The 24,752-nt window shown below is 36.0% G+C and overlaps 1 pseudogene; it reads right to left on the reverse strand.

Annotated features, from left to right (window-relative positions):
• Positions 1–3,612: 3,612 nt before the first annotated feature.
• Positions 3,613–23,504, reverse strand: LOC131808383 (proteasome maturation protein-like; annotated as a pseudogene).
• Between the last annotated feature and the right edge of the window lie 1,248 nt (positions 23,505–24,752).

Genomic DNA, 24,752 nt, shown 5'->3' on the forward strand with positions numbered 1-24,752 from the left:
TACTTTTTTATTTCTTCTTTTAGGAACTAAATGTTGTTGTATCATGATTTCTGTAAACTAAAACTATGTACAAATTAAGTAGAAGACTAAAATTTATAGGGACTGGAGAGGTGTACATTTGGAATAACAAGAGACATATTTGCTACATTCTAAGATATATTTTAATGCTTATTCATTTGCTTATTCTCTGAGTGACCATTTATTGAACACCTGTTACATATCTCTTTTAAGTTCTGAAGCTACAGCAGTGAACCAAACACACAAAAGTAGGTGTTCTCTTGGAGCTTACGTTCTGGTTGGGGACTATATCCAACTCTACTTGAATCCAATCTTGGATGTCCACTAGGCTTACCAAACTTGAAAAATTCAAATAATTCTCAATCTTCCTCTCCTTCAAATATATTTCTCCTCCAGTCTTTCCTAGCTCAGTAAGTGTCATCTCTATTTACCCTCTTGCTTATGCCAAAAACTTGAGAGTTACTCCTTTTCCCTCCTTCCTTCACTCTTCCCATACAATCTGTTATCAAATGCTGTTGGCTCTACCTTCCAAATCTTTTCAACACCTGCTACAGACCTGGTCCATTGTTTTTCAACTATACTGATATAATACATTTTCTAACTTTCCTGCTTTGGAAGCAGGGGTGGGGGAGGAGAGAGAGAGAGAATATAAAATAAAACAAATAAAAAACTACTCCTAGTTGGTCACTCAAGAGAATTAGGAATTAAGTTGCTGTTGATAGGGATAGATCTATTTATCTATATCTATATCTATATCTATATCTATATCTATCTATATATATCACTTGTATATGTCATTTAATAAGTTTGAGTTTATAATTATAAAATATATTAACAATTATAAAATATAATTAAATTGAAATGTAGTCACTAAACGTAAAATTTAGAAAGTGATTTTCCTATCCACAGTCACTGGAAAATTCTTTTTTTTTCTTTTAATTTTTATTTATTTTTAAAATTTCTTTTCAGTGTTCCACAATTCATTGTTTATGCACTACACCCAGTGCTCCATGCAATATGTGCTTTCCATAATACCCACCCCCAGGCTCACCCAACCTCCCACCCCCAGCCCATCCAAACCCTCAGATTGTTTTTCAGAGTCCATAGTCTCTCGTGGTTCATCTTCCTGTCCAATTTCCCCGAACTCCCTTCTCCTCTCCATCTCCCCATGTCCTCTGTGTTATTTCTTATGCTCCACAAATAAGTGAAACCATACGATAATTGACTCTCTCTGAAAATTCTTAAAACAGTGACAACCTGGTAGCAAAGAACATTCTCATTGCCCACATTGTGGTCTCAATATATAATTTTCATACAAAACAAACCAAGGCTCCTTGAAAGAAATGGAAGGAAACATTCAAAGTCTACATGGAAACATTTTAGCTTAGATAGCAAAAAATATCTCAAATACACTGTGAGAGTCATGTTAAAGGACTTAGTAGTAATTGAAGAGTCTTACACTCAGTGAAGATAAGAAAATTTAAGCATTGAAAGCAAGATAATTTGAACACCTAAGAAACATTTGAATATATGAGTTTATCATGATACTAAAAAATAATAATTACTCATTATTATTTTCAATGCTGGTAAATAGACTCATTATGCTGTGAAACAAATGTAAAAAATTAAACATGTACCCCACTGTTTTCTACAATAACTGTTCTTTTGGATAATCACACAGCAGATGAGAAGTTTACTTTTAAGGGAAAACTTCAAATAACAAAATAATGCAATAGATAGAATTATAATATCATTTTATATACTCAAATATATTAATCTAGCTACTGATCAACAACTATTGTTAAGATCAGAAAACAAGACAAACACACATCATGCACCTCAATTGAGACCTCTATCTATGAAACAGTATTACTAAAAAATTGATAAAAAATTGATAAATGTGAATCCTATCATACCTCCAGTTCTAATCTACAGAAAAATACACAAGAACATTAGCTCACAAACTCTGGAATTTCCCAGGTGAAATTGAAACTGGCCTCATACACAGAGGTCAAGGAGAGACCAAAGAAAGAGGCAAACCATTTCAGATTGGTAGGTGGCAGGTTTATGAGACTGACGGGCTACCTACTGCGCTAACGGGGCACCTAGGTGGCAGGTTTAATAAGCAAGAAAACTTACGATATTTGTCTTGGGTGGCCACCAGATGTGTAGATCTCCACACCTGTCCACCAGAATCTTAAAAGTTGTGCAGAGGCCTTAACTGGGCTCAGTCATGTATACCCTCCAGATGATCTCAATAACACATTACTTTCTTTCAAGGCTAAGCCATTGAAAATGGTTCTTACTATTGGAATGGAGGGTAGAACTACATTACAAGGGCAAGGAGCCTCTGAGTGCCCAGGTCCAACTTGAATGTCAACTGGCAGTCATGTTCTCTCCATGATCTCTACTGAAAAAGAGAGAAGAACATGTTAAAAGATGCGTGAGGGATGCAATCAGCAAAGAACCAACTGTAGGAAACTACTGGACAAAGGATCTTAGTTCTAATTCAATAAATAAGTTGCAAGTAATTAAAAAAAAGAGAGAGAGAGAGATGACAGAAGACTTATATACTAAAAGGGAATTAAGGGAAATTTGAGCTAATTACAATGTTTGGTACTAAGATGATTCCTGATTTTTTTTTTTAAATTGTAAAAACAATTGTGGCATTTGTGAGAAAATTGGTAAAATTTAAACAATGATTGGATCTTTTCCAATCTATTCCAATATTAGGAAATTTTCCAATATTAGGAATTTATTATTTGGAATAATTTGTAATAAATTATTATTCCAAAAATTTAGAAATTTTTGGAATAATAATGAAAACATGGTATCTTAAAAAAAGGACTATATATTCAAAGAAACATACTGAGGATTTACAGATGAAATAATACAACATCTTAGATTTCCTCAGAAATGGCTTAAAAAGAGGAGATAGGTAGGAGTGTAAATAACACAAGATGTGCCAGGTGTTGGTAATTGTTGATGATGGATAATGGTGAAGGATTTTATTATGCTTTTCTTTCTATTTCTAGATATAGCTGAGTTTTTCTACAATAAACTAAAAATAAATGTAAGAATATATCAACATGATATAAAATATTCAAGTAAAGTTTTTGAGGCAAGAAAATCCAACTGTGTTCCTTTAGTTGTCAGGTCATTTGCTAAATGTTTTGAGTCATTTTAAATCAGACAAAATGTTATACTGGAGGTTTCATGCTTTTAGCACATATTCTGTTGGTAGAGAGGTTTTCACAGGAGCCAAATTGACTTTGTTGGGGGTAAAAACTTCTATATGTCAGTACTTTTAATGTTGTGTACATCAAATTATAGTAAAAAGACAACTAAGGGGGGCGCCGGGTGCTCAGCGGGTTAAGGCCTCTGCCTTCGGCTCAGGTCATGATCCCAGGGTCCTGGAATCGAGCCCCCACATCAGGTTCTCTGCTCAGCGGGGAGCCTGCTTCCCCCCCCCCTCTGCTTATCTCTCTGCCTACTTGTGATCTCTGTCTGTCAAATAAATAAATAAAATCTTAAAAAAAAAGACAACTATGAATAAGATGCAACTCTTCTATTTTCAGGAATGATACAACTGCATTATAGTAAACCAGGTTTATGTTCTACCATCATGTGGGGTTCTCCCATTCCTTCATTTTGTTATGGGTCATTCAAAATATCTTAAAAAATCAGTCATTTAATCATTACTACTCAAAATATCCAGTGAGAAATTTGAGCTAGGAAAAACTGGAAGATACTGAATATACTGCATTGCCTTGAATCCATTTGTAACTTGTAATTTTCATAAAGCACATATACCCTGGGTGTGCCTTAATGTGGATAAATTCATTTCATTTTGGTTGAGCTGTATTTTTGTCAACTAGGGCTGCCATAACAAAACAGACACCACAGACTGGGTGCCTTAAACAACAGAAATTTATTCTTCCACAGTGCAAAAGCATGTGGAAGTCCAAAATCAAAATATTGGCAGGGTTGGTTTCTCCCAAGGTCTCTGTCCTTGGCTTACAGACAGCTGCCTTCTCTCTGTGTCCTCACATGGCCTTTGCACATGCAAATCTCTGGTGTTTCTTCTGCTTCTTATGAGGACATTGATGAAATTATGGTCCCACCCTTATGACCTCATTTCACATTAATCACCTCAATAAAGGCCCTATCTCCAAATGCTGTCACATTGAGAATTAGGGCTTTAATATATGAATTTAGAGGGTACAATTCAGTACCTAACAAGCTGCAAAGTGTTGTAGCTTTTTCCCCCTGATAATTCAAGAGAATGACTGGGGAAAATTAATTTTTCACATAAGAAAAGTCTTTCCAAAGAAAATCATGACTTTCAAAAGGTCCACTCATTGTAAGTTTAGTAACTGGAATACTGTCATTTAGCTGGGATCCAAGCCCTCTGGTATCTGTCTCAGCCTGTTCCACACACAGCCCCTCAGCCCTCAGACATCAGCCACCACTCACTTCTAATTCTAGAGGTTGACCCCTTCCACATCTGCTGGTAAATGTTTTAAAATGTGCATAGATTTGTGGCCCAAATTTTTGAAATTTACAGATGGCAAATACACATATGAAAAGACGCTTCACACGATATGTCATTAGAGAAATGCAAATTAAAACAACAACAAGATACCACTATACACTTGTCAGAGTGGCTAAACTCCAGAGCAGACAACACCAAATGCTGATGAAGTGTGAAGCATCAGGAATTCTCATTCGGTTCTGGTGGGAATGCAAAATGATAGAGTCATTTTGAAACACAGTTTGGAGGTTTCCCACAAAACTAAACATAGCCTCTTACCATATGATCCAGCAATCATGTTCCTTGGTATCTACCCAAAGAGCTGAAAATGTATATCCACACCAAAACCTGCACATGTGTGTTTACAGCAGCTTTGTTCATAATTGCCAAAACATGGAAACAACCACGATGTCCATCAGTAGGCGAATGGATAAACTGTGGTGAATCCCGGTAATGGAGTGTTATTTAGTGATAATAAGAAATGAGCTAGCAAGCTATTAAAAGACATAAAGGTAACTTAAATGCACATTATTCAGTGAAAGAAGCCAGTCAGAAAAGGTTAATTATTGTATGAGTCCAACTATATAACATTCAGGAAAGACAAAACCATGAAACAGTAAAAATATCAGTAGTTGCCACAACTTAGGGGGAAGAGAGGAATGAATAGGTGAAGTACAGAGAATTTTTAAGGCTTTGAAAATACTTGTGTATGATACCATAATAATGGATATTTGTTATTATATACTTGGCAAAACCTACAGAATATAAAACACCAAGAATGAATCCTAATCTAAACTATGGGCTTAGGGCAATTATAAGATGTTAATGTGGGTTCATCAGTTATAAGAAAAGTATCATTCTGCTGAAGCATGCTAATGCGGTAAGCTATGCTTGTGTAGAGACAAGCTATATGGGAATTCTCCATACCGTCTGCTTAATTTTGCTATGAACCTAAATCCGTTCCTAAAAATAAAATCTGTTTTAAAATAACAATAATAAAATTTTTAAAAAATAAAGAAAAATTTTAATCCTATCTTTCACATACTGTGTGATTTTAAGCAAGCTCGTTAATATCTTTGTCCAGGAGTCACTGGCTGGCTCAGTCAGTTAAGCATCTGCCTTTGGCTCAGGTCATGATTTTGGGGTCCTGGAATCAATCCCTGCGTGCCCTGAGTCAGGCTCCTTCCTTCTCCTTCTTCTTTCACCTCTCCCCCTCTGTTCATGCGCTCTTTCTCTTGTTCTCTCTTTCTCTATCTCAAATAAATATGTAACATCTTAAAAAAAAAGAAAAAAACTTTTGTAGTCCACTATACTTACCTATAAAATGCAGCAATAAAGGCACGGCCTGTCGGAATTATTGCACATAAGTAAAAATGAAAAAAAGAATGATTTTACAGAATACTTTCAAATACTGACTTATACTAAATTGGATGAGAGGCTTTCAGCTCAGACACTAATGAAAAATAAAATGAAAAACAAATATTGCAGGACGCCTGGGTGGCTCAGTTGGTTAAGCGACTGCCTTCAGCTCAGGTCATGATCCTGGAGTCGTGGGATCGAGTCCCTCATCAGGCTCCCTGTTCGGCACTTCTCATGCTCTCTCTCTCTCAAATAAATAAATAATATTTAAAAAAAAAACAAACAAATATTGCATATAGGAGGCCATTAATTCCTATATACTGCTTCTCTAAGGGGAATCATAAAAATGCTTATTTCAATTAATTATTTTATAGATTCCTTAGATCTATGTTTATTTAAGTTTGCTCAATTTAAGAAAAAAAAAATTACTGCTTTGATAAGACAATATATACTCATGATACAAACTTAACTAGAACATCTATGGTGAAAAGAAATTCCTCCTCCCTCCTTCATCTAAGTTCTATCCCTAGTAGTAACTACTGTTACCAGTTTTGTATGTTTATGAAATGTTTTAGTGCTTGATTCTGGGAGTATTATCAGTCAAATTAAAAAATCAGTATTGTACAGATACTAACCAGTTCGAATAGATTTGGCCTTAGCACTGCACTAAGCATCCTGGATTCCCCCAGGTATTACACTGGCCAAAGGTCTGTAGGTAGGTAAGTGATGTCAGAATAGAAACTAAACAGTCATTACCCATACTCTGCACTAGGTGTGTATTCGTTAAAGGGAGAGCAAAAAAGGAAGTAGTGAAGGTATATGGTATCTATTTCAGGTTTTCCAGAGCAAAATTTTTTGTATTGCAGATATCATACTTAACTATAAGGTACATACATATAGTACTTAAAGAGCTACCCAGAACCACAGCTAGGATTTTGCCCATATCTATGTAATCATGATTCTAAAATCAAAGGTTTTAAAATTGACTAATTGGGGCGCCTGGGTGGCTCAGTGGGTAAAGCCACTGCCTTCAGCTCAGGTCATGATCTCAGGGTCCTGGGATCGAGTCCCACATCGGGCTCTCTGCTCAGCAGGGAGCCTGCTTCCTCCTCTCTCTCTCTCTGCCTGCCTCTCTGCCTACTTGTGATTTCTCTCTGTCAAATAAATAACTAAATAATCTTTTAAAAAAATAAATAAATAAAATTGACTAATTAACCTTATTATTGCTGATACCCTCAGTAAAGATTTCATTTATTCTCTTGCCTAAAATTAATATTTTCTAAGCTCTAAGAATTTTTACTTTAATTTTCTTTGTTCTGTATACCTGTCTTCCTCTCTTGCCCCCTCCCTACCTTCCTAAGAACTGTCATTTTCAAGGATATTAGGATGAAACTTGCTGTACAATCACATTTTTCACTTTTCCTAACTTCAGAAATGTAGCAGTCAATGAGAATTTTGGACAGTTTTTCTTTAATTTCGATCATATATATGACTCATTCTGCCTTCTCAGGCCCTTTCAAGAACAGGCTCAGAAGTAAGGCTCTTTAGGTCTGATGTATTTCAAGTCTCATATAATGCAGTGTTCACTTTCAAGTATATTCATTCAAAGTTTTCTCTTTCTATACCTCAAAGTCAAGAGAGGTATTTCTATAAAAGAATTTCCCAAACTACTGCTTCTAATTCCATATGAATGCAATGAGGAGGTGGTAGGGAGAAATGCCCAAAGGAGGCACCTTCTGCACAGGATAAAACAAAATAAAATGTCAAATCACATTTGTCTTCCTCTTTTCCTTTCACCAACTTATTGTTAAGCACAGATATTATTAAGCATAGATATTAAGCACAGATATATTAATTATTATTAAGCACAGTCTTTAAGCAAAGACTCCAGAGTCAGTATATGGTTCCAGAGCTTTCTGTCTTTCAAATAACTTATGTTAAATAGTGTGTCCACAAGACAGTATGTTTGTTAAGTGGCGTAGCTGGACACACTCCAACTTTCACCAACTAATGGATGATCCCGGGCATCCATTCTCTAAGCTCCAGATCCAACTTCCATAAAATCATCATAATATCTATTTTTAGGGCTATTTAGAAGATTAAGTGATATGTGTAAAACTTAAACACATTAACTGGAAGAATTATTTACTATCACTGACAAATGTATGTTTTTGATAAGAGAGTTTTGCCCCAGAACCTCATTCCCTCTTCACTACACTTAAGAATAAACCAAAGAGGTAAAGGATCTGTACTCTGAAAACTATAAAATACTCATGAACAAAATAGAGGAAGACACAAAGAAATGGAAAAACATTACATGGTCAGGAATTGGAAGAACAAATATTGTTAAAATGTCTTTGCTATTTAAAGCAATCTGTACATTAAATGGAATCCCCATGAAAACGCTATCAACATTTTTCCCAGAGCTGGAACAAACAATCCTAAATATTGTGTGGAACCAGAAAAGACCTTGAATAGCCAAGGGAATGTGGAAAAAGGAAACCAAAACTGGTGGCATCACAATGCCCAACTTCAGGGTCTATTACAAAGCTGTAAGCATCAAGACAGTATGGTACTGGCACAATAACAGACATATAGATCAGTGGAATAGAGAACCCAGAAATGGACTTCAACTCTATGGTCAACTAATTTTCAACAAAGTAGGAAAGAATATCCAATGGAAAAGATAGTCTCTTCAACAAATGGTGTTGGGAAAATTAGACAACCACATGCAGAAGAATGAAACTGGACCGTTTTCTTTTGCCATACACAAAAAAATAGACTCAAAATAGATGAAAGACCTAAATATGAGACAGGAATTCCCCCCAAATCCTAGAGAAGAACAAAGACAACAACATCTGTGACCCTGGCCACAATAGCTTCTTTCTAGACATGTCTCCAAAGGCAAAAATGAGCTATTGAGACTTCAAGATAAAAAGCTTCTGCATAGGGACGCCTGGGTGGCTCAGTTGGTTAAGCAGCTGCCTTCGGCTCAGGTCATGATCCCAGCGTCCTGGGATCGAGTCCCACATCGGGCTCCTTGCTCGGAAGGGAGCCTGCTTCTCTCTCTGCCTCTGCCAGCCATTCTGTCTGCCTGTGCTCGCTCTCTCCCCCCCCCCCCTCTCTGATAAATAAATAAAATCTTTAAAAAAAAAAAAAAAAAAAAAAAGCTTCTGCATAGCAGAGGAAACCAGTCAACAAAACCAAGACAACCAATGGAATGGGAGAAGATATTTGCAAATGACATTTCAGATAAAAGGCTAGTACCCAAGATCTATAAAGAACTTATCAAACTCAACATTCAAAGAACAAATAATCCAATCAAGGAATAGGCAGAAGTCATGAACAGACATTTCTCCAAAGAAGACATCCAGATGGCCAACAGACACATGAAAAAATGCTCCACATCACTCGGCATCAGGGAAATACAGTCAAAACCACAATGAGACACGACCTCTTACTAGTCAGAATGGTTAAAATTAGCCACTCAGGAAACAACAAATGCTGGCAACGATGTGGAGGAAGGGGACCCTCTTACACTGTTGGTGGGAATGCAAATTGGTGCAGCCACTCTGAAAAACAGTATGGAGTTTCCACAAAAAAGTTAAAAAATAGAGCTACCCTACAACCCAGCAATGTACTATTAGGTATATACTCCAAAGTTACAAATATATATATTATGGAATATAACTCTGCCATCAAAAATTAAATCTTGCCATTTTCAAGGACCTGGATGGAACTAGAAGATACTATGTTGAGTGAAATAAGTCAATCAGAGATTGCATGCATATATGGAATTTAAGAAAAAAAAACATGAAAATTGGAGAAGGGAGAGACAAATAAAACAAGTTGTAATCAGAGTGGGAAAGAGACCATGAGAGGTTCTTAACCATAGGAAACAAACTGAGGGTTGCTGGGGAGGATGGGAGTGGGGAGATGAGGTAACGGGGTGGTGTGCATTAAGGAGGGCATGGGATAGAATGAGCACTGGGTATTATATACAACTGATGAATCACTGAACTCTACCTCTGAAACTAATGATACATTATATGCAAATTAATTGAATTTAAATAAAAAAAAGAATATATACAAATATTTAAAAATGGTTTTAAATTTGGTATATGAATTATATTTGTAGCAAGGAAGGTGGAAAACATCATGATAGAGTCATGATTACTAATTTAAGGGGAAAAAATCAAAATTTGAAGTGGCATCTTCTCTAATACTAGTGATAGAATGATAAAATTGAAGGAACTTTTTCAGGAGGGAAATGAAGAGCAAGAGATATAAAGTGACATGTCTAAGAAAACAAAAATAATTATTGGTAAAACATTCTACAATCCCAGATCCAAGGCTCTCTGATAAGCTTTTCTCCTCTCATCATAGATTTGTATTATCTGTGAAATACTAATGCTGGAGTCCTAGGTTATGGGCAATTTAGCAGTGGAAATATGTGGGAACAGGCAACTGTGACCAGCTTAACTCACCTCATACCACATAAGTAACTCTAAAGAGTAGTTCTGGTGCTTACCAAGCTTCTAAGGTGCTCAGCTTAGAAATAGATGCCCAACGACTTGTATCTATAAATAACATGAATCCAAGTAAGAGGTGATTCCCTCCCCCTTTTTTTTGCTTCCATCATTAACATTTTATATATTTTTGTTGTTGTTACTTTGCTGGACATGAGAAGAATACCTTTCAAAAAAGAAATTTGGGAAAATTATTATCAGGTCTAAAGATGACATTTATTGACTGAATGTTAAACTGGACAGTTAATGAATAAAGAAATGAGACAGCTTTATTAATTAAATACTTGTTGTCTCTGTTCTAAAAACAAATACAAATTCTTTAAGTTATAACTGATGTCTTAAAATTAAAGAAAAATGTTTTTGAAATAAATGTGCTTCTAGCCTGTATAACTTACTAATTTATGAATCAAACATTTCTTCCCAAATTAAATAAGGCATCTTGATATTCACATTTCAAAAGTTGAGAACTTTAAAAAATGTAAATAAATATAATTAAATACATCTTGTTTACAAATTTTGATCTTTTCCCCTTAAATTAGTAACATCTGGCAGCTTTATTAATCTTCAGTATAGACAAGCAAGGCTCTCTAAGAGCATATTTGTCCCTGTGTATTTATTCAATGTAATTTATTCAATGTAATGCATACTGACAATATGACAAAAGATATGTAAAAGAATTTTGACATTCATCTCCACATTATGTAAACACTGAGAAAGCTGAAACTTCCTAGAGAAGGTCTAATTCAGACAGGATGCCCAACAGTTACCAACTTCTGAGGAATGAAGCTCCTATTTTTATACAATGGACCACGGGAAAATAATACTGAAAACTTGGCAATGCTTTAAGTTCTCATCTTGGCTTTTCCCAAGCTCTGTACTGTAGGTAAGTCCTTTAATATTTTGGAGCCTATAATGTACAAAATGAGGAAGTTGAAGACATCATGGGCCCCCAAGTTTCTACTTCAAAGTCCCTTTTAAAAATTGATTCAAAATCTTTTAAATCTAATTTTAGACTTACATAAGTGTTCAAGAATAGTACAAAGAGTTTCCTTATACCTCTCATGCTTCCTCTAATGTTACTACCTTGCATAACCATAATAAAATTATCAAGAACAGAAAAGTAACACCAGTACAAGACTAATTAAACCACAAATCTTATTTAAATTTTACCAAATTTTCATGCTCTTTTTCTTTTACAAGATTCTACCCAGTGTCCTTCTTTACATTCAGTTGTTATTTGTACCTGTTAAACAATCTAGGGCAGTACCTCAGTCTTTTGTTGCCTTTCATGAAGATGACACGTTTGAATAATATTGATCAATAATTTTGTAGGATGACCCTGAACTGGGGACTGGATGTTTCCTCATGTTTAGATTGAGATTATGCCTTTTTGTTGAAAGTACCACAAAAAAAAAAAAAAAAAAATGATGTCCTGAGAAGGAGTTCATGATGTTGATATGTGTTATTCCTGGTGATATTTACCTTGATCACTTGGTTAAGATGGTGTCTGCTGGATTTCCCCACAGGAAAGTCACTCTTTCCTTTAGAAGTTTGTCAGTGTCTTGGAGGACATGTTTGAGCCTATGCAAAACTTTTCCTCATCAAAATTTTCTCCTAATTTTCCCTAATTTTAGTATACATCAGGTGATCTCTGCAACAATTCCTCCCCATACATATTCTTTAGAATTTTACTGAAAAGAAGACCTGTGATGTCTCCTCCATTTCTTCATTAATCTGATTATTTGTATCAGTAAGTTTCCATGAGCATTTATTTTATTCTACGAGTTACATTCCAATGCTCTCATTATTTATTCTATTGAAAAGTTGTTCCAGCTTTGACCATTAGGATTCAGGTTGGTTTTGTTCCCTCTTCCTTTCTTCCCCCTCCCTTCCTTCCTTCCTTCCTTTTTTAATCTTCTTACTCTCTGGGACCAGAAGTTTCAGACTACTCATTCTGGAATCAAGCATTCCTTTAAGGAGCTCTGGTTCTTTTATTGGAGAATGGTGTTTATAAACAAAGATGTGGGAGCTAGGTGTGCTCATTGTTACCAGGATGTCATGGCTTCTAGGCCATGTCCACAGATAAAACTAAGAAATAAATGTTTGTGTACTAACCCCATATGAGCTTAAGTGTATATATAGCCCACAGCTATTTTTCTATTTATCCATCAAAAACCATGAGTTTATATAGATGCCTCCAATTCAACTCTGACACCACCTGGCTCCTTCTAGTCTTCTTCCTTTCCTTATTTGTAATTTCCCTCAAATGAGAAATCTGGCTCTCATTGTGTTCACGCTATATTTTCTAATTTGCTCAGTGTTAACATACACATAAAATAGTTTTAGAATTTCTAATCATACCCCCATGAAAAACATCTTAAGGACTAGAGTTCATTTTTTATCTCTAACCTGACATTATCCAGTCATGATACTGTTTTCCACAGGTACTTATATCAGTTCTTGATTTCCCCACTCCGTTTAGTTTAGATGTGTTACTCATTTATAATACAGTTAGCTTCATTTATAATACAGCGAGGTTCATTTGTTAGTATTTATATTCCATTTTGGGTTCTTACCACATCCCTTTTAGTTTTAAATGTTTGTTTATTTGGGGCACATATGAATAGTAATAGGGTCATTTTTTATTATTTCTTTTTTTCCATTTTTTAATTATTCTTGCAAAGTAGTTTTCTTTTTAAATTGTTGACTAATAAAAAATCTACTTATTAAATGGCAAGTTTCCATTTCCCTTTTTATTTTCTGTACTAATTAAAGTCATAGAAAATTTCAAAAAGATATTCCAGCATTCCAGTCATGATCCTTGGGTCCTGGGATGGAGCCCTGCATCAGGCAGCCTGTTCAGTGGGGAATCTGCTTCTCCCTCTCCCTCTGCTCTTCCTGGCCCTGCTCTCACACTCTCTCTCTCAAATAAAATCTTTAAAAACAAAAATCCATGTGTAAATGGGCCTACAGAGTTCAAATCCATGTTGTCCAAGGGTCAAGTGTATAAGTCTATACATATGAATACATAGATAATATAAACACAGATATAGATGATACAGATATAGATATCAGGGATATTTATGTTCTGTTTTCATGCAAAGTCCATGAAAAATAGAAGCATACTTTAAAGATAAGCAGTATTTACAGTCAATTGCCATCTTTTATTCAATATGATAATTATGTGGTTTAGCACAACCTATAAGTAAGAAGAGACATGATGCTTGTTGGGCCTTTTTGGGTTTGAAATGCAGTATTTGCCACATTTGAGTGTGATGCTTTGGCCCATTTACCTGGCTACCCATTTTGAATAAGGTTCAGAGTATAAAATACTCTGCAGCATTTCCCAAGCTCAAATGCAAGGTATTACACATATATATCATTACATTATATCTTCAGGCATTATAATTAAATGACAAAATGGTATTCAAAGTGTCTGCGACAAACTCAGGTGTTATATAGATCCATGGAAAACTATGCTATAAAAATCACAGCACAAGTTTTGGCATGAGGTCATGCCTTCCTATGCTTAAAAACATTTCCTCTATTTGAAAAGCAACTGGGCCCTGGTAGACACTTAACACCAACCATGAAACAGCAAATGCTTATGTGACCCACAATGCCTATTATGATTTGAGCTTTATATGATTCCTCAAATTATAGAAATTGGTAGGCAGAGCAGCCTTACATTGAAAAATAAAAATAGTATATAGAAGCCTGAACAATTCTGGAAGACCCTAGGAAGCTGCATGAGGAGATGGCTGAGACTCCCATGGTTTCTACTGCTTTGCTGCCTCTACCTTCACCAACCTTTAGAGCCCTATGGAAAGTTCTCTGTAATTAGTTAACAGATGAAGTAGTATGGATCTGTTCTTAGATGAGTCCGTTGGTGCAATCGTGCCAGTGAGAAGCAGATTTACAGAATTACAGTCATTCCCAGGGCTATTCTTGATGAAATCCTCCCAGTATTTAGAATAAGGTCAATTAATACATCTGCTTATCCACATCACATAGGGGAGAAATCCTGAGGCACAAAGCTATATCAATTTATGGGCAGTGCCTAATAATTGGCAGCTCAGAATAGGAAAAAAATGGCATCAGTAGACTTAGAACTAGGAATTTGAAGGGAGAGGTAGATGGACAAAATACCAAAATGACTGCGGGTGAAGATGTTTGTATCCAAATACATGCTTACTCAGATCACATGGAAATAAACATTTGTGTTACTCCATCAGGTCATGATCCCGATCAATCTACTGTGGGAGAGTCTTTCAATAATTAAGTGGAAGAAATTTCCCATTCTTTAGGTATCACTTTCCTAACCACTCTACTGCTCTCCCAATATGCACAGAGGACCAATATCATGAACTTCTTATTCCAAGGCTGATTTACTAAAAGCACTGGCAGGTGAGTGTCCACCTGCCAATAGCAGAAGCCAACGTCCTGCCCGCAATAAGCCACCATCTGATGAGACCAGGACACCACCACCCTGTGGTGACAAGTTCATGGTAGAGGCAGCAGTTTTTCTTCTATGGAAGAGAAATATATTCTAGATAAGAATTGTCTTCTCTGCCTATGCCACCCCAGGCTTTCAGAATGACTTACTCATCACCATATGACACTCAGCATTGCTTCTGATTAAAACAAAACAAACAAATAGATACCCCCCACCCCAATATCATAAAATGATGATAGTATGGCAATCGACTGCCTCTGGCAGGATTCATAAATTTGAGGGTGTATCCCATCACCCAGACACAGATAGCTTGATACAACAGTCTAACGGCTGCTGAAGATGCTGTAATAGTACCCATGAGGAGATAATACGTTGTGAGACTAGAATGCTGTCTTTTGAGATATGCAGCCAATATGTGGTGTCATCTTTCTCAGCATTAGAATGCATGTGTTCAAGAATAAAGAGGCAGGGTAAGAATGGCTCCTCTAACTTTTTCACCCAATAACCTACTTGAGGAATTTCTACTTCCTACCCCTTGCAGCGAACTCAGTAGATTTTAGGTTTTTAATGCCCAAGAAGGAATGTTCTACTAAGAAACACAATCAAATTTGGTAATTTGGAAGCTAAAGCTATTTCTCATCCATGATAGTCTCTGATGCTGTGCTGCTGAAGCAAATGACAGATGATGGTGGTATATGGGACAAGGTGATTAGATTACTCCAAGCCAATTGAAGCAGTAAGGTATGTAGTTGGAACCAAAGGAATTCATGAAGATTCTTAATAGTTCTTTACTCAAAAGATCACCAAATACTCATTATGTGGAGATAAACATTTGGGTGATCCTTTCAAATAATGAAACTCATTCAGTAAGATGCTGAAAGCAATTGAATAAAAATTGGAATAGGATGTGAAAGAAGAAAGAACTATCAATACAAGCCTAATGTGTTCTAATCCACAGAAGCAGGCCGATATCAGCTAGGCTTTACATTGCTTTTTCTCCATCAATTACTTAATACTAAGAACACTGATAAGGGTTAATAGTTTAAGTTTTAGGTGACAGTATTATGAAACTGAGACACATTATGATTATATAACAACTGATAGGACTTGTATGTCCTCCAAGTTCAGATAAAGCTTTCCATTTGGTTAGAAGGGAAAAGTGGATATGTCAAAGGTATGATAGACTATGCTGGTATACTCTCCGTTTGTCCTTACAAACTCACTCTCCACCCGCTTTGTGCCTCAGAATGCTAATCCCTATGGGCCACATAAACTCGGTTACCTTGTCCTCTGACTTCTGATTGGTGTGGGCCAGTAAGAGGCAGAAGCTCAGAGAGAAATCAGAAGGAATCAAAATCAACTCTATCTCTGCTGGGCAGTCAATTATTCGTACCATAGCCCACAGCTTCTGTTAGCTGTTTCCAGAGCTACTGGTCTAAACAGTTTCTGATAATTACTAGCTCTATTTGCATCTTTGGGTCTAGTGAAGTTAATAACTTCCAATCAACTGTTTCTTTACTCAGGAGTCTTCTTAATTCTGCTCACATATTCATAAGAAGTTATTTTATCAAAATCTCCTCTATCACGCGTCTATGAATATCATCTGTTTCTTACAGAGAAACCCAGCTGATTCTGTAATGTATGTTACAAATATATCTCTAATTAGGAATTTCTTAATATTTTTACTGGTATTTGATACACTTATAATAAAATGTTCTTAATGTATTTGCATCAAATATCATTTTCCTTGCAATTTCAACTTTTTTTTTAAGATTTTATTTATTTATTTCACAGACAGAGACCACAAGTAGGCAGAGAGGCAGGCAGAGAGTGAGAGGGAAGCAGGCTTCCCGCTGAGCAGAAAGTCCGATGCAGGGCCGGATCCCAGGATCCTGAGATCATGACACAAGCTGAAGGCAGAGGCTTTAACCCACTGAGCCACCAGGCACCCCTCAACTTTTTTTTTTTTTTAAAGATTTTATTTATTTATCAGAGAGAAAGCACACATGCACACAAGCAGGCAGAGTTGGAAAGAGAAGCAGACTCCCCGCTGAGCAAGGAGGCGGATGTGGAACTCAACCCCAGGACCATGGGATCATGACCTGAGCTGAAGGCAGCAGCTTAACTGACTGAGCCACCCAAGCCTCCCTCAATTTCAACTTTTGTATTAATGCTCAGAAAGCCATTTTATCCTGATGTCATTTTTAAAAAGATTTGTTTATTCTTTATGAGAGGGAGAAAGAAAGAACAGGCAGAGGGGCAGAAGAAAGGGAGCGAGAATCTCAAGTAGATTCTTTGCTGAGCACAGAGCCCACATGGGTACTGATCTCACAACCATGAGATTATAACCTGAGACAAAATCAAGAGTCTGTTGCTTAACTGACTGTGTCACCCAGGTGCCCCACTTAATGTTGTTTGAATATTCATCTGTGGGGCACCTGGGTGGGTCAGGTGGCTAAGCATCGGCCTTTGGCTGAGGTCATGATCCCAGAGTCCTGTGATGGAGCCCCATGTTGGGTTTCCTGCTCAGCTAGGAACCTGCTTCTCCCACCCCTACTCATGTTCTTTCAATCTCTCTCTCTCTCCCAAATAAACAAAATCTTTACAAAATAAACAAGTAATCATCTATACTCCTTCTAGTACAGTTATAGTTTTATCTGACAATAAATATTTCATCCAATTGAAAAAACTATATAAAGTAAAAATAGTAAGGCAGAAATCTGATTTTCTTTCTTTTATTTTCCAAATGGATCTGGTTACTTACCAAGTATTTCAGCAGTTACCATTTATCAGATTATTATGTTTTGGGATGTACTCCTTGTTTTCTCATAGGGTTATTGGAAGAATCAAGTACCACAGTAAAGAAATCTTAAAGAAATAAAAAATATTACTCAAAAACGTTTAACTGATTGGCCCCCCAAATGACCCTTTCCCTTTTTAAAGCAAGTGAATATCTAAGTGATCCAACTCAAATTATTATCTATTTATTTAACTTGAGAATTTTGTTCAAATTTCATAAAAGTGGACCCCTCAGTTTTTCACTTTGCATACCAGATTCATGCATCTCTAGAATAACTGAATATTGTTTTATGACCTTGAAAGATAAACATAAGTAGCACATATTCATTGAAGGATTAAATAAAATATATAGTCTGCAGATTAACTTGGTTCAAAATTAAGCTTCAGTTAGACTATAAATCAGAACTAAAATTATAAAGCAGAGTGGGACATGGAATGGAAACTGAAATGCTTACTTACATTTTAAGTGGTAGTTTTATCATACATTCATCAAAAAGATCTTACTCTATATAATAAGAAAGTTTAGGGAGGTGACGGCTGAACTTCCCAACACAATTTCTCTATGCAAAGAAGTATGTGTGAGGCAATCAAAACCTGGTAACCAATCCAGAGGGTGGTTGAGTAAATTTTAGGAATTACTATAAACTAAAATTAAGTGAGGAGAAATTATGGATTGAGTAATAAGAAAATTGTCTGGGGTATATATCAGTGATATATCTATGTAACATAATAATTTCTTTTCTCTATCGGTTGACTCTTTTTTGATTTTGACTTTTGTCTTCTTTTTTGGTTATAAAGTATAGCACTATAAGAAAACTTATTTATCTGTAGAATCTCACTTATTCACTAAAGAACATGTTTTTTTTTTTTTTTCAAAGAAAAATGTATTCACACCTCACATTACCTCATATACTAAAAGATGGTTTCACAGAAGCTATCTGCCACCATGCTGATTGTGTTTGATTCTTTAAGAAGACATCAGCATCCTTCAAACTTATCTAGATGGAGGTAGAATACATACAAAAGAATTTTACTTGTAGATTATTGGGGTGATTAAAATTTCATCAGCAAAATAAAATTTGGGGAAAATATTATTTTAAGAAATGATCTGGATTCCAAGGGTGGATGTCTCATGAGAGAAAAAGACTGATGGGAACTGTGTTACATTTCTGAACTAATCTCCGAAGTCACACACCCAGATCTCATTTTAAAATGACATTCTAACCTCATCTACCTGCACTAGACTCCTCATACCCACTCCATATCCCACTATCAAAAAGGGCTAGGCAAATAAAGATGTTTTTTATTTAATAGACAAATGAAGCCAGTGTTTTGATTCCTGGTAATTATAGTTGCCCAAGGCTTATGTTACTCTTTCAATGTCTATAATTTTGCATAGTTAACTTTTTAGTTAATAAATATCTATCATAAAGTAAAACTTAATTGGGCATTTTACTTCACCTAGATTTAATAATTTAGAAAAGGAAGTTGGAAAAGCAAGCTTCAATCCCATTATGAAACAGATACAAGGCACACAATTAATAAGGTTGTATAGAATTTGTCAGGAAATAACAGAAAACTGTACTCTGAATTGTGCCTGGGGATAAAATTTAATATTCAGAACAACCAAATTCACCAAAAACACTAAGGACTTATTTTTGTTTTATTCCAGTTCAACTTGTTAATTGGTTTTCAAATATAAGTAGACTTATTTCAGTTTAGATCACTTATGGATATAATATACTTTCATCATGTTTGAAGTCCTCACTTGCAATTGTGTACATGTTTAGATCCCTGGGATCCTGGTTGAGAGAGGGAGTGGAGACTGAAGTTCAGGGTGTGCTGTTTGTCAAGTCCTGTATTTTGGCACTAGGCTGCACAGAATACATATGGGAGGTGATCTCTTAAATTTGCATAAAAATGATGCCATATGGGCTAGTAGAGTCCCTGATGATGAGACATGATGTTAGAGGAATTTCCTTCAAAGAAAATTGTGAAATAGAAAAGTTACTACTAAAAAAAAAAAAACAGATGCAGTTTGAACTTTACCTCTGCCACTTAAGGTACTGTGACTTTGAGAAGGTGATGCACCTTCAGTTTCCTCACATAGAAAATGGAAATATCAATTCCTGTCTTGCAGAGCTGCTATGACAAATGGAGCTAATAATCCACAGGAAGCATGAAACACAGTGTCTAATAGAGTAGGGATTACTTAAATAGCCACCATAATACATTCTAAGGGGAATGTTGTCATAAACTTTTAATCCATGGTTCTGCATTTGGTTTATGATAGATACAGAGCTCTGCAATTCTATTTTTGGTATGTAGTTATATAATTCACTGGTTAAAGCCACAGAAGGAAGAATAAAAGAAAGCAGTATGTTATAATTCAATTCAGGAAAAACACTCCTAACGAAATACTCCTAGGTATTTGTGTAAGAATCGGTCAGTTTGGATTTTCAAAATTTTCAAATTTTCAAAATTAGTTTTCTAATTTTCTGTGTAGTTCTCAAAATCTAGCCTGGCACAGAAAGAATTGTCTCTGTAAAATCACATCCTGTGATAGCTTCCTATAGGCCTGGGTCTTCACCCGCTAACAGGACCCAGTTAGGGCCTGGCTCTACCCCAGCTCTTGTTGAGCCACATTCTGGTAATCTGAACTGATAAGACTCAGGGTTAAAAATAAAGATGAACTTAAATAACAGCATCTAGAAGATGCATGCTTCCACTATATACAGGTAAACAAACAAACAAACAGAAAACAGACAAACCCAAATATGTGCTTAAATCATAAATCTGACTGAATCACTGCCTCTTTAAATTGTGTACCTCTAATTATCCCTATTGTCTTAAATCTTAATTAATTAGAACTGTTTCACAGTGGAAAATGACATGGCTGCATATTTCTTAATAAACATGAGGTGATTTCAAATATTCCTCAGGCAAATTAGAAATATGTTTCATAGATGACTACAATTTTAATAGCTGCATAATGCAACCCCAGCATTTGAAGACCTTACCAAAGCCTACAAGACGCTTCCTTATCTCTCCCAGCTCATCTTGTATGATTGTTTCCCTTGCTCATTATGCTCTAATTATGCCAATATTTCAGGTCTTCAAAAATGTGTAGCCTTAGGACCTTTGTACAAATTGTTTCTTCTAATGCTCTTCCTCCTACACTTTGCACATATCACGTCTCAGCTTAAATTTCCATTCATGAAGACACCTTTTCTGGCTATCCACTGAATTAACTATCTCATAACTCTCATTGCAAATATAAATCATTTATTTATTCTTCTAATTACCTGTTTTCTTATGACTCTTTCCACTACACTATAAAGCCATATTTGTTACCTTCATTTGTGCTAACCAAACAGGAGTTTCCAATTTGTTTATTAAATGAATACAACACGCTGAAGAGTTTGAATATTTCCGAATTAATACAAATGAGGGTCTGGAGAAAATCTTTACAAATAAATATGCGTTTATGTAGGAAAATATATGAAATAGAGTTAGAAAATAATGAAGCATGATATCATAAAAGGAAACATAAACACTGTGCAACCGATTATGTATATACATGGCTTCCCATTACATTATATTTTTAAATGATAAAAAATAAAAATTTACTTAAATGGCTAATATAATCTGTAAAACCTTTAAAGCAAAGAATCATGCTCTGCCTTTAAGAATAGATGTATATTCAGGTTTATTGCCGAAGAGAATTGTTTAGGTTATACCTATAACTGAAAATCAAGAGGATAACCATTATATACCTCATATAATTTCACAGAAAGGGCCGGAGGCAGGGGTAACAAAAATTTAACAGGAAACATGTTTGAACAATGGAATTACAGGTGATTTTTCATTTTTAATTGATTTTTGCTTGCTTATATGTTCTACAATTTTCTATGAATTTTTGATAAAAGAAAGAGAGAGAAGAATGATCCTAGCTATGGATGCCTTTGGCACATCCCTCTTTTTTTTTTTTTTTCCTTCCTACCATGTTTTCCTGTGAGATTCCACCTCTTTAGATGTGTCTTTTCTCACCAGGCATTTTATTTATTTATTTATTTATTTTAGATATTTTATTTATTTATTTGAGAGAAAGAGAAAATGAGAGAAAGCGAGCCTGAGAGGGGGAAGGTCAGAGGGAGAAGCCGACTCCCCTACTGAGCGGGGAAGCCTGATGTGGGACAAGATCGTGGGACTCCAGGATCATGACTTGAGCTGAAGGCAGTCACTCAACAACTGAGCCTGAGGAGCCCTCACCAGGCATTTCAACAAGTATACCGAGGCACAGTGTTTACCCTCAAGGATCTCACAACAATATATTTTTTAGAGATTTTATTTTTATTTATTTGGGGGAGAGAGAGAGATAACATGAGTGGGGGGAGGGCAAAGGAAAGGGAGAAGCAGACTGACTCTCCGCTGAGTGCAGAGCCCAGCATAGGGCTCCATCCCAGGACCCTGAGATCGTGATCTGAGCTGAAGTCATACACTTAAACAACTGAGCCACCCAGATGCCCCATGGATCTCAAAACCATATTAAAAACAAAGGCATATAAAGGAATTTTGATGTACTTTATAAATCCAAGACATGATACAGAGGCAGTGGGAGAATGAAGGCTCTGTGGAGAAGAGTTCTTAATTCTTCAATAACTTCCCCCTTTCTCTGCTTCTCTTCCTCCACGGGTGACTGCATACACAGGGGGAAGGGTGGAGCTTACGTGACTTCTTCAGGGAGAAAAGTAGGTCTTCTAATCGCTGGATGATGTAGTTTGTACAGCTGTGAGACCACATTCTTAGAAATGGGCAGCTGGTAGAACTCTCTTTCCCTTTTTCTTACCAATACTTAAATTTACCACTTCATTTGGTAGTCTGGACTCCTCTGTGCTCCTGTTATGGCCCCTCTTGGCTTTGCTCAAGGAGATTTTTCTGTAACCTTCAACCCAGAGTGATCTTACTGTTTAATGGGCCCCCTTAGCAAGTTTTCCATTAAGATACCAGTTACTTCGGGATCATTGTCACTTAGAAACCAAGGGTAGCTGAGAAAGCTGAGCCTCACAGCTCTTCTTTGGAACTAACACATTTGATTTAATGAAACAGAGCCCCTGGGCAGCTTTTCAAGGAAACCACTTCCCAGACTTCCAAATGAGAAGGCAAGAAAACCCTCATTTGTCAGATACACCTCTCCCACTCCAGTCTTTACAATCTATAGCATAAGCTTTAAAATGTAAATATTCTTTTTTTAAATTAAAAGAAATTATAGATCACAACGCTGTTTGTTGGAAAGACATTGAAGTGGAAATAATCTTGTTCCTAATATAAACTTTCTTAATACAAGTACTGAGCTAATTATTGTCCTTTCTGTGAGATAGGAAAGAGAAGGTTGCCAGACCACAAAAAGCAGAGTCCAAAAATACGAAGATTCAGAATTGCATTATTTGGAAATTAATGAAATCACTACGGCAAACCTGTTTACGGCTAGTTGACCTGATATTCTGAAGGTTCTTCATAATCCAAATACATCTTTGTTCTAGCTGCTGTTTAGCATGACTCGGTGGCACTTTTTTTTTTTTTTTTTTAAAGAAAAGTTGGCTGACATCTTTATTGCTTGGATGTGGGGGTAGGGGTTGCTCAAGATCTCTTGGTGGGTGGCTCACTTCCTTTTCACCAATACAGGCTTCTGGCTGCACAGGATGGCGCTGGCTCTGCCTATGCGACCATGTGCCAATCCGTATTTGTTCTTGCAGATCATCTGTCTGATGCAGCTGGGGGTGGCCTCGGTGTTCTTGTTGATGGCCATGGAGAATTCTGGAGCTCTCTCTTCAACCAGACAGAGCCTGTTTTACTCTCCTTCCTCACATCTTCCTCCCCAAAATAACATTACCCTGTTTCCAACCTTCATTCTCAGAGTTGGCAGGGGACCGAAGCAATGACAATATAGTCTAATCTAAGTTCCTGCTATGAAAGTTACAGCAGAGTTTTACAGTATAAACTACCTGTGATCCCAGAAGCATGGATAACAAAGGTTACTGCTAAAGAAAATACTTTATTTAAAATTGAAGTGAAGCATGCTCCATTTCATTTTATTGTGATTATCGTTCCTTATATATTCCTTCATTGAAAAAGAAAAGGGCAAAGTGTCTTCAAGCCATTTAGCAGTTTAATAGCAAGACATTTTTTTAATCTTCTAAAACGTAATCTTAACTGCAAGACATGTGGTAGCCCCCAAGCCTGCAAATCATATCTATTTCGGAAAACTGAATTTACTCATCCAAACTTGAAATGGGCTCACAAGCCTTGCAGTAATTGAAAGACTTCTCACAAGCACCCACTTGTCCACACGCCCAGTATGGCTCCTTTTGTTCTTTAAGAGATATTTAAATCTTTGGTCTAACTTTTTCCTTGAAGACCTACTTATAATAAATTGTGCTTGAAATTTTATCTAGTTCTTATCCACATTACACGAAATGCTAGTCTTCTCATGGGACTTACACTTTCTTTTTTTTTTTTTTTTTTTTTTAATTAGGATGTTTCCTAAGAATAAGCAAAGGATATCTATGTCATCCCCTGCTTCTCTCTCCTTCCATCTTCCCACAATTCTCAGGAATGGAAATTGGCTTTCCCTTTTAATTTTCCTAAGCTATGATTTCTTTCTATGGGAGAAATAGTCTTGATATCATAGACAAATGGGTATCTTGCCTGCATTGCGCCTCAAACTATGGCATGGACTTTAACTAATTGATCCTGGATATCTTAAAAAGGAGAGGGAAAAAGAAAAAAATTTGGAAAATCTACTCAAGGACAATAGTGCCACTATTTATATTTTTAAATATTTTTCTATACATTCTTTCCTTAATAAGCTCTATTTCATTCTTTTCTAAATATTCACTTTCTCCAGAAGTAATGGATGTCTCAAGCAGAAAAGGGCCAAGGTTATAAGTTCACAAAGGCAAGTAAGAAAATCACATTAATGATTTTAAAATGTCAGTGCTGTTGTATTATCAAGGAAGAAAAGAATTTTTAAAATATTTAAAAAGCTATATTTTTA

Source organism: Mustela lutreola, chromosome 9 (genome assembly GCF_030435805.1).
Source record: "Mustela lutreola isolate mMusLut2 chromosome 9, mMusLut2.pri, whole genome shotgun sequence".
Classification (NCBI taxonomy): domain Eukaryota; kingdom Metazoa; phylum Chordata; class Mammalia; order Carnivora; family Mustelidae; genus Mustela; species Mustela lutreola.